Consider the following 12,224-nt stretch of genomic DNA (forward strand, 5'->3'; position numbering starts at 1 on the left):
AGAGAAGGGACTGCACCTATTTGCTCATTAATAGGTCCCCAGGGCCTAGCCCAGTATGTGGCATTGAAGCAGTCTTCTGCTTCTATAGTAAGCAATGGTGATGCCTGGTCCTCTCCCCTGGGTCTAAACACACGGCCACCGTGACAGTTCCCACATGCCTCAGCTCTCAGACCATTTGGAATTGGGGGGGAGTCATCATTTAGCCTTACCTAATGGTTACAGATTGATTGGTTTCTGAAACATTTCACAGGGCTGAGCAGGACTAGGGTACCAGAGAGAAAGTGCATAGATTAACCATCCCTAGGCAATGTGAGTGGTTAAGGGAGAATAAAAGCACAGGGATTCTCCCCGGGAAAGTAACACTTGAGTCATAAAGGAGACAAGGGTAGAAAATTAAAAAAATGTACCTCAACAAGCGAAAAGAGAAAGAGACATCTCCTGTTAAATACTATACACGCTGAAACCACCTTGCAATTCACATCCTAAAAAATGATAGTAAATGCTTTGACTGCATGATTTTTAAAAGCCCAAAATTTTGGAAGTGAATTTTATAATTCTCTTTCAGATGGTGAGACTTAGATACAACTCCAATCCCCAAAATAAATGATTGCTATTGCTATGAATGTGTTTTAAAAGCCTGAAGGAATACATGAACCTGTCAAAAAATCAAAACATGCCAATAAGTAATGGGCTTTCAGAGAAGTCTAAAGCTGTTTTACGATCTCGAAACAAAATTAGCGGTAGCAGTCAAAACACAGGACAGAAAACATAACCTAAAGTACATGAGATAGATAAAAATAACTAAATAGTAACCAAGTTAGAACATTTTAGATAAGCACTAGTTTATGATGTCATTTTCTAACTATAACCATAAATACCCTATGACCTCATGTTGATGGCCTAGAAGACATGTCTGCTTGAAAAATAATCAAAGGTCTATATATCTTGACAGATTACTTCAAATAATAATTCAGAGACCTCTTCTTATAAGGGATCAACAAGTGAATAGACAGCAGATTGAGTACAATTTAAAAGACTCCAAAGCAAGCTTGTACCCAGAATTGCCTGTCTACACTCATGAAGTTACCTTAACCTCTCACAACCCTAGTGTTTCAACCCTGCACTACTGATGCTTCTATGAGAGGTCTAAGTGTACGGGCACCCAACCCAGCTCTGTGTACAGCTCTTACCACTCACAAATGCTATTGTAACTCCCAAGGCTGCCATGAATACGTCCCCTACTGCTGGTCGCTCTCTCCTACCCCTCATCGCCTTCTTGAACATGGCAGTACCATTCACGAATTCCATTTCTTCACCACCCCTTCATGCCTCAGCCCTTCACTTCACTGTGTTCTGAAACTGCTCTGTCCCTCACTGTGACCAAATTCATATTGCCTTTCAGTAGTCTATCTTCTTTTGAATCTTCTACTGCTTCTCTCATACCCTCCAGCCTTCTTCTGTAGACCTTCTTTCCTTAACCCTCTTCTTAAATGTTGGTGTCAAAAAGGCTGGGTGTAGGAAAATAACATCAAACTTGGCATCATGAGATGTGGGTTTGAACCCAGATCTGACCACTTATTAGCTGTGTGACTTTGGTCAATATACCAACCTCTCAGAATCTCCATTACCTCATTAGGAAAATGCGGGTAACAATGAAGAAACTGCAAAAGGTAGTGGAGGATTAAATAAGGCACCTATCAGAAATAATTTACCACACTGTCTGGTATATTCTAGCTATTTAATAAATATCTCAATTGTGAAACTATACTTTTTTTCCTTTGATCCATATACATTCTCCCTATTTGGAGAACGTGCTAAGACTTCCAGAATCACCTGTCGCTATATGACTTGCCAAGTCTCTCTCCAGTCCTGATCTGTGGCCTCAGCAGCTGACACAAACTTCCAACTTGTATATCTCTATTTAGAGGTCTAAGCACCTAAAACGTAGCATGGCTTCAACTGAATTCATTACCTCCCCTCCGCCTCCAGCCAAATCTAATCAATTTTCTCTCTCCCAATCACCCACTCTAAAATGTTAGTCTTCTGTTGTTAGTCCTGCTTTATCTCGCTATTCCTAGGTGGATTTCTCTGCATCACTCCAAAGGGCCACTGGAAAGCCTTCCCAGAAGGCTCCCTGTTTCCACGGTTGTCCTTCCTCAACACAGTATCTATGAGACCACCAGAGGTCCCTTTGATTCTGTCACACTTGTACTTAAATGCTTTTTGGATATGTGGCATCAGGAAAATTTTATTAGGTTCAATTTCTTTTCTTTAAAGGAAAAGGTAATAAGACATATCATGCCGTATCAGACAACAGTTTGATGGGGTTGTTTTCCTTTTATTTCATGCCACCGTTTAGCTGATACAATCCTTACATGTCTCCAAGCCAGATCCTCGTCCATTGCCCCCAATTCTGTCGAACGGTAGCACTGTGTCCAACGACTCTACAAGCCAGAAACCCAGGAGTCATTCACATGCCCCCTGACCCACATATCCAGTCCAAGACCCACATCACAATGGCCTTATCTCTTTGATAGCTCCCAAAGCCATCTTCTTCTCAACATCTCCACTCCCACCGCTGCCCTAGCTTCGTTATCACCTCTTGCCGGGCCTTCTCTAGCAGTCTCCTTATAGGGCTGTGCCCATATACTCAGGTTCCTCTCTAATCCATTTCTCACACAGCAGTTAGAGAGGTCTTTTCAAAATTCACATTTGATGATGTCATCATCCTCATAAATATATCAAAGCTCTGAGAATAATAGAAAAAATCAGTACTACAGCCTGGAAGGCCCTGCCCTTTTCTGGTTTCATCCTGTACTTCTCAACCCTGACTTTCTATACTCTGGTCACAAAGACCTTCCTTGCTATACTCCCTCCCACACAGGACTTTGCCCATGATCGACCCCTTGCAAGGAATACTCTTCCTTTCCCTCCCCACCAAGTTAAGCTGTATTCACCATACAGATGTCGGTGCAGTGGCCACTTCTCAGAGCAGCTTTCCTCGACACACATCCCCTCACCCCAACTGCATACTCTCATAGCACCATATACCACTCGACCATCCCCTCTTATTTGTGCAAGTTTTTGAATGATGTCTCCTGCAACAGACTGTAAGTTCCATGGATATAAGGACTAGGTTAGTTCTAGCTCCCAACTGTCTACCTAATTCAGTTCAGAGCCTGGCGCACAAACTGAACTTGGTAAATAATCACTGAGGGGATGAATGAGGGCAGAGCCATTACTGTTGCGTGTTCTGGTCTTAGGCAGTCAGGTTCCTTTATTATGGGCAATTCTATTTTAAGAGGGCACTCAAAATTCTAAGAACCAAACTATATTACCTGTGAAAGCTCATTCTTTCATAGGAGCTCTTTAAAACTGGGATGACAGGTTGTCTGGGTCATAACTGTGTATCACACCTCATTTTTTACCTAAGAAGTCTACGTGGGTGAATTCTGACTTCACTCTTCAGCTATATCATATTTGATAACTATTAAAGGCAAGCTATTAAGTTCTTCAGTCTCACTGGGCTTCAGATGGCTCCTCTATAAAACAAAGGAGCTAGACAAGATGAACTGAAAGGTCCCTGCCAGCCTGCAATTCTGAGAGTCAGGAAGAGGCCTCTCAGCTCAGCACTACAGAGCATGATATATAACTGAAGCACTCTGTCCCCAGACCAGTCTTGCTTTGGTTTTAGTCACTGCCTGAGTTCTGAAAGAATGGACATCTGTCCCCACCTGCAACAGCTATCTGAGGGAAAGCCTGTTCTCAGTATCTCCTACAAAATGCTTTACCACTGCTCTCCTGCTACTTTTCCAGGCTCCCATCCCAGCTACCTCTCCACACACTGCCCTCCACACTGTCATACCTAAATTCTCATCAAGCTCTTTCATGCAGGCCTCAGTGCCTTTATACATATGATGCCCTTTGCGGGAGTTGCATTCCCCAGCCCTTCTACACTGGATACTGCAAAGTAGCCTTAGTTTTAGGTCTAGCTCCAAGGTTAGCCCTTTCAATTTCCTGATGCGACCCCCTTCCTTTTCCCCATCCCTGGGCCCAAATGGAATCATTTACTCTTTCATCTGTGCTCCAAGGGCGCTCTGACCACACCTTAAATAGGGCAAGGTATCACATACTATTTAGCACTTTATTTATCTGTGTCTTTCTACTTGAGAACTTGAACTATTTTTAATTCATCTTCCATAAACCAGCATACAAATGTGTCAGTGCGTGAATGGAGAATGAACACACACATGGAATGAATGAATGAAGCCACTGAAAAATGGTCGTCAGGTTTTAATGGATTCAGAGAATGTCAGGGGCACCTCTCATAACTTAAACATCTAAAATAAATATTAAACTGCAGATCATATTGGAGAGTAACACTTTTTTAGGCTGTAGTTCAAGGCATGACTTTGATCTTTACCTTCTAAAATGACAAGTCATTTCCAACCTTTGAATTACACACGTAACCCTGCCTTGCAGTGTATGAAAGTCATGAATGGATGGATGAATGCTATCCTCTTTATGTTTCAGGTTATGAAAGAGAAAGTTGAAAGGGGAAGGCAGTTCTAGGTAAGAGCAAAAGATCTGAATACATGACTGGCTCAAATTTACTAGTGGTAGCATATAATGTATCATAAAGTAAGGAAAACTGGTTTAGTAAAGCAAAGATTCAAAGAAAACACAGGCATTCATGAAACCTCAATTTGCATTTCCATCAAGTGCACTTGAAGAACATGTTATGTTTAGATTCCATTTTGGATACAACTTTCCAACTAAATCCCAAAATCCTCCAAGCATTTTTGCATGAAACAAGTCCACAGGTGAAAATTCATCTTGTCCCCAGTTGTTGTAAAGTAGCTTTGTCTTTATCCAAAGGTCTTCTCATCCTACACTTTCCAGGGGCATTTCCCCACCAATAACATTTGGGTTTACTGAACATGACCACACATTGTCTTGATTCCTTGATTTCTTTTTCTTGTTTGTTTTCTTATAAATTGAACAACTTTAGCAGCTACAGATAAGATCATAGAGAATGAATCATTCATAGAGCTGGAAACATAAAGGTTCAATACTACTGTTTCAGTCCTAAGGATCCTGGGAGTACAGTTTTAAACAGCACATAAAAACTACTATATGGTATTGTTTTCATCTCTGTCCCTTTGCTACTATATAAAAATTTCTTTGGATTAACAAACATGCATATAAACATAGCTTCTACTCAAATCCTTTAAAATTGTATGTGGGGAATTCCCTGGAGGTCCAGTGGTTAGGACTCCATGCCTCTACTGCATGGGGCACGGGTTAGATCCTTGGTCAGGGAACTAAGATCCTGCATGCCACGTGGCACGGCCAAAACAAAAACAAAACCAAAAACACTGGCTAACTTTATACGTGTAAGCTGAAAGTGTTAAACGTATAGGGTAACCATATTGAAAATCATATCATAAACAGCTGCCTCTTACCACTTATAACGTTATTCGTTTACATAATATCAGTTTAGTACCTAGTGACAGTTTATTAAAAATTAAATGTCTGTGAGAAACATCCTCATATATAACTCACGAGTGTTTTCTATGAAGACGGTGAAAAAAAAGCAAAATTGTGCTGTGAAACAGGGACTCATTTCTCTCAGTTTCAGAGACACAGCTTGCTCATGCAAAGAACAAATTCGTACTTTAAAACTTAGTACAGAGAAGCTCAATCACAGAGTTCTATGACCTTTAAAAGCAAAAAAAGAAACAAATTATAAAAAAACTACTACTAGATGACAATCATGTAGCTCTACATCACAGATGGTTACATATTCATCATCTTGGTCAAAATAATATTTACCACGATGCTACACACCACGATTCACGTCAAGCCTGGCAAATGCTGCCCTTGCCCTTTATGGGTTGACAATTTAAGATGAATGGAACATAATGCAGGAAAAAAAAAATAATGAAATACTCTGTCCCTTGTGACACGAAGGAAGGAAACTCATCCCTCAAAGTCGGAGTTCTACCTTCATCTTTCTGATAAAAGGATCTCCAACTCAGGAACAGGCTGTGGTCTGAAAGGTCACTTGTGAGCTATTTACAACACAGAACACGATGCTATTATTCTCAAGTTCTGAGATTATCCCATGGAATCCCACCTAATACAAAAAATGAAACTCCTGTTTTTCACAACAGAAATGAGCTATGACTGCACGAGAATTTAAATAAACATTTCTACGTGAGTAGTTGTAAAATTCTGAAAGCTGGTACCTGAAACATGGCAGCGACAATGAGAAGGCAGTGAGAAAGCAGGGCATTGTAAAGGAACTCCGTCTCTCAGAGGACATTTAAAAGTGGTCCTTCCTATGTCCACGTGCATTTCACACTGTATTTGGCTTTGGTTTGTCATGGGTGTATCTACATTTAGGTTTATCAGTTTTTATGAGTATCATTGCAGTGGGGGGGACACAAATGGAAAAAAGGGGAGAAAAAGGTAGAACTTCTGAAGGATAAGAAGATGTTTTTCTGGGTAAGAGCTGGAGGAAACAGTGAAAATGGGAAGTGGATTAAAGAGAACTAAATTCTTTTCAGGGATTTTATTTCATAAAATAATGAACTGTGGAAAAAGAGGACAAGGGGTCATCTCCTCTGCACATGCACAAATTTCTCCTGTAGGGAAAGATGAAATACGGTGGGGAAAAACAAGTTAATAGTCTTATCAAAGACACTATCTTTTTTCTAGCTGTCTGGATAGAGCTTGAGGGAGGCTGAAATAGAAGTCATCTGGAGATTTCTATTGGTACGATCACGAGCACAGGATAGAACTGTCTTTCTCCCGTATCCCCTTCCACCTTGCCCCTCGTGAGATGAAGTTAAGAGCAAAGTGCCATTTCTAACTTGAAGGGACTCCCAGCTGGTCATCAGTATGACAGTAGGGCCATGGGAGCAGGCTGTCCAGAAAGAATGAAAAAAAGAAATTCAAAGGAAACGTGCAAGGGGGAGATGGGGTGCTAGCTCCTGAACACTGCTTTGATGCTGAAAATGAACTCAGTAGGAAAATCAAAGAAACGCTTGCTAGGCTCCGTCTTCTCATCCTTGGACTTGCCATGCATTTGAGATCAGCCTCCATTCTGGTAATTGCCTATGCAGGTCTCACACACCTTGCAAGCATGCCTGAGAGGCAGACACATGCACATTTACAAATAGGACCCCATTCTTATGCCACAGGTACCACGGTCAGGCCTTGAGACAGGTCACAGGGCTCTCTCCAGCCCTAAGTGACTTTGAAAAATCAGAAGCACGCTGAATAAAATGTATTCATTTTCTGACATTTTACAAGTACCACCCTGAAAATGTACTGCTGTCCTTGACTGTTAAGAGGACATTTCTACCAACTGCAGACCTTCACTCTGCTTGAACCACTGCCCTTTGGACTCGAGGTAAACGTAAAGGACAGTGGTGAGTGCTGCCACAGCAACACCCCTCTTCAGAAACAGATGACTTGTTTTCCCAGCTGCCGAGAGCGTTAGGGCATGCGGCCAAGGGGCAGCCTTCTGGGGTTGCCTCAGCTGAAGAGAGCTGTTTTGCCCAAGGCCATGTCCTCTTCCCAGGGTGGCCTGCACCCAGTGACTAGGAGGGCCAGGCCCTCCGGCCACAACTTGGTACAATTCTGAAGGGCCACTCCAGCTGAAGTGATGATGGCTGTCACTGGGCCGGCATCACAGGTCATCTCTTCCCTCTGCCCAGTTCTGCTTCTCCTTCATCCCTGCCATAGGTGTGACGCTCAAGAACATTCCCTGATAAACATCCTGCAAGCTAATCTCCATCTGAGTCTGCTTTCTGGAGAGCCAAACCTGCTCCAAGCTTACAACATCACCCATTCAGAACTGACCTCTTGCCGGATGCATTTTCAAGGGAGAAGGAAAGTAGCATGACTACAGTACTATCTTGTGGTTTTAGTAAGTTCTTTATGTATTATTTCTAATCTTCTATGATGTAGGTGTTTCTATTCCCATTTTAGAGATAGAGAAAAAGAAGAGGAAAGAGGCAAACAAGGGAACGAATGAACATCAAGAGGGAACTGTTCCCCATTAAGATTTATTTGAAGACATTGTCACTGCGGACAGTAAATGAACGCGTTTTATTCCCCAAAGAGTCATAAACATACTCTTCCCCTTGGTTTTAATGTTACAAATGCAAAGGCACTTTCCTAAGTGGCTACAAGAACAACTAAAGGTCAAACAGTAAAACTCTGAACTGATGACTGCATGCACCCATCAGTACTTTTAAAAACAACTTAATATGATAGAAAAGGTTATGGTTTTGGCCAACCGCCAGTCAAGAGGAGCATCTTGGAAAAGACAGAGTTTAAACAATTATCTCAGAAGTATCCCAGCACTTAGGAAAGGGAGATAATATTAAGAGCTCACAGCCCACCCCCTCTTTTTTTTTTTAATTTTTGGCTGTGCAGCATGTGGGATCTTAGTTCCCGACCAGGGATTGCACGTGCGCCCCCTTCACTGGAAGCACAGACCGCCAGGGAGGTCTTAACCACTGGACAGCCAGGGAGGTCCCCTAGGGAGACAAATACTGAACAGGGAGATGGAGGCCCGGGGCTTAGCTCCACTACTTACGAACCATATAGTCTTTGGGTCTACCGTTTGCAGGCAGGATGACATTATCTGCCCGGCCTACCTCACAGAAATGTCATGAGGATCAAATAAATGCATGAGAACTGGATTTGTAAGCCTATAAATGTAAGTAAATATAGGATATTATTTTTCCATCATCACTGCTAACTGGAAGCTTGGAGACTAGATCTGAATCTGTCATGGGTGAAAATAAGGTTTCTGTTTACAATTGCATAAATCAAAAACCCTTGCTCTGTTTTGCTATTACAGATTCTTGGAAATCATTATTAACAAGTTAAACTTAGAAAGATTCAGGTTCAACCGCTCCAGAGGGGAAAAAGGCTGACACTATTGTTTTTTCTAATAAAACGAGAAAAAAATCTTTGGCAAATGAGACAGATAAAAAAAAAGTAACAGAGTTAGGAGAGATTTTCCTAAAATGCTAAGGCAGAGATAGGAAGGGAAGGAGATTCAGCTTTTAATACTCACTCTGCCAAACAGCACAATATTTGTCCAAGGGATACTAGACAGCATTAGGAGGAAAAATTACAACACAGACTTCATGTCACAAAGTGGAATGAAGTTACAGAAAATAATAATTGCTTTCCCCACACTCCAAGGGAAAATTTTTCACTAAGAAGTAAAATACCATTCTCCAAGCAAGCATAATAAATCTACCACCAAGTATTGGTTTACAAAATTTATATATATATTTTATATACATATATAAATCTACTTAAATCAAATACATATCCTTTTTCCAGTGTGAGATGGCTAATGTTAAAATTATATTATTTAAGAGAATTTTTGAAACACAGGATTAAGTTTCCTGACCCTTTTTTTTTTCATAATGTCTTGCTATAAGGGAAGAGAGAGAAAAAAATGGTTACATCCTTCTGTGCTTTGTTCTGATTTATCTCTCCAAGTACTAAATACTCGAAGTCACAAAACAGCACAGGAGAGCTGAAGTGGTACACCTGCACCCAGCCCTCTCCCCCTGCACCAGAGGGACTCACAGTTTGCCCCCAAATGGGGAGAGGTCAGCTTGTTCTCACAGCCTCTTCTAACGCCCTCTCCAAGCTAATATTCAGCCCTGTCTCACCTGGTCATTCATCTGGCCCACACAATAAAGCACTCGTATGTCTAACTTTCCCTCCATAGGCTTTTCTTTTTCCAACTTGAATTTGACTTCCATTCCCAATGCTCACTTCTCAAGAAGTCTGCTAGGATATTACCTACAAACCGTGTAACTTCCACCTAAAGAGAATCAAACCCTACATTCTTACTATTCATCACTCCCTCTTCTGCTCTGATGACTAAGCCAGTTTCCAGTTTTGAACAAACACTAGTTTTGACTGGTTTTGACCACTGAAAACCAGTCAAAAGCAATTTCTCTAGAAAAAGGGGAACCAGTGAACAGGTCAATGGAGAAAAGGAACAAAGTTCAAAGTTCTCTAAAAATCTGGTTCCTGCACACTTTTCTAATCTCAGCCTTTACAAACCACATTCAACAGTCACACTGAACCTCTTATCTGGGCCTTAGCAAGTGCTGCAAATGCTTTACGCTCTAGTTGGGATTCCCTTTTGCCCTTCCCCACAGGGTGTCCTTCATATCAACTCCAGCCTCCCTGACTCTACAGTACCCCTCCTATTTCCATCCCTCTAACACTGACCAGGGTCTCTAGGTTTGAGGCCCCTTTATGCTCCCAACGCCACCTAGTGGCTACTCAATAAATACTGAACGAACGCACAATGTAGTTTACTCATTCATTCACTTCTACGTGCCAGCACTGTGGCAGGCACTGGAAAGACAACAGTGAAGGTAACACTTTGCATCTGTTTCATCTAGTTCATTAGTCACGAGAAAGAACGTTTCCTATATCTTTTGATTCCTACAAAATACAATGCTGAATTTTGTATCCCAGTGCTTTTTAAATGTATGCGGCAAAATTGACACACTTATACTTCTATCATTCTTGTGTGGGGGAAAAAAATTAAGATTATTGTCCATTTTTTTTAACTTTTAATTTTGAAATAATTGAAGATTTATAAAAAAGTACAAAAATAGTATAAAAATTGATTCAGCCTTAAGTTAACTTCAGCAAATGTTAAGATATTAAATAAATAAAGCATACTTACCAAAACCAGGAAATTAACGTTGATACAATATTCTTAACTATCCTACCGATCGTATACAATTTTCACCAACTGTCCAACCAATGTCCTTTGTCTGGTTAAAGATCCAACCCAGGATTCCACATTACATTCAGTTGTTATATTTCTTTAGCCTCCTCTCGTTTGACAGGTTCTTTGTCTTTCATGACCTTGATGCTTTCAAGAATACTGTCCAGTTATTTTGCAGAATGTCTCTAAATTTAGTTTTGTCTGATGTTTCCTCATGATCAAGTGTAGGATGTACAATTTGGGCAAGAATACCACAGAAGTGATGATGTATACCTGCTCAGTGTACCTTAACAGAAGACATATGATGGTAATGTGTCTCACTGCTGGTGATGTTAACCTTGATCGCTTGGTTAAGATGATTTCTCCACTGTAGAATTACTACTTCCTTCGTAATTAACAAGTATCTCGTGGGGACATACTTTGAGACTATGCAAATATACCATTTTTTTTAATCATAATTTATAGCAACCATTAATGACTCTTGCCTGCAACCTTAGCAAATTTAACTCTGACATTTTTTCATAGGGTTATCCAGACACAGCTGGTTTATTTTAATTGCAGTTAAAATCTGTAATGGGTCCTTCTTGAAGGTGGCACATTATCCTGACTTTAGCCTTGATTTACTAAGCATAAAGCATAAAATTAACACCACTACTACCATAGGTATTCTTGAGATGACCTACTCATCATATCAAATAAAACTTCAATCTCAACATTTCATTCATTTCAGAAAATCAACAGAATTAGTATTTTTGCTTAATTTCCAGTACACTACATGGTCTCCTTAAATACTACTTTCTTAACCAAAGAATGGATATATGTGTGTTTGGTGAAAGATAACTTTTGAACTGTTTCAGCCAACATTTTCAAGAAAGACTGAATGGATCTTGTCATTAACTATAACCATTCACAGATGTGAATTAAGCCTTTCTGTCTTTACAGTACTTATGGGTCACTGATAAGGGAATTGTGGTAAAATTTTCAATTTCTTTTATTTCAGGGAAGGAATCTAGCTTTCTGTGATGGCTAATTTCATGTGTCAACTTGACTGAGACACAGAGTTCCCAGATGAAACATTATCTCTGGGTGTGCCTGTGAGGGTGTTTCTGGAAGAAATTAGCATTTGAATCAGCGGACTGAGTAAAGCACACTGCCCTTCCCAATATGGGTAAGCACCATCCAATCTGCTGAAGGGCCTGAATATAACAAAAAGGTGGGAGGAGGAATTTGATGTCTCTGCCTGTTTGACCTGGGACATCAATCTTCTCTTACCCTGACTAGGACTTAAATCATCAGCCCTCCGGTTCTCACAACTATATCACTGGCTTTCCTGGGTCTCCAACCTCCATCGTGGAACTTCTCTGCTGCTATAATCATATGAGCCAATTCCTTACAGTAAATCATATACATATACATACACATATATACA

General features: G+C 40.7%; 1 protein-coding gene across 3 annotated transcripts in view; it reads right to left on the minus strand.

The window, feature by feature from the left end:
• Positions 1-12,224, minus strand: part of DOCK4 (dedicator of cytokinesis 4) — a 490,817-nt gene that overhangs the window by 284,889 nt on the left and 193,704 nt on the right. The window lies entirely within an intron of this gene.

This window comes from Balaenoptera physalus (genome assembly GCF_965194825.1).
Source record: "Balaenoptera physalus genome assembly, chromosome: 8".
NCBI classification, from domain to species: domain Eukaryota; kingdom Metazoa; phylum Chordata; class Mammalia; order Artiodactyla; family Balaenopteridae; genus Balaenoptera; species Balaenoptera physalus.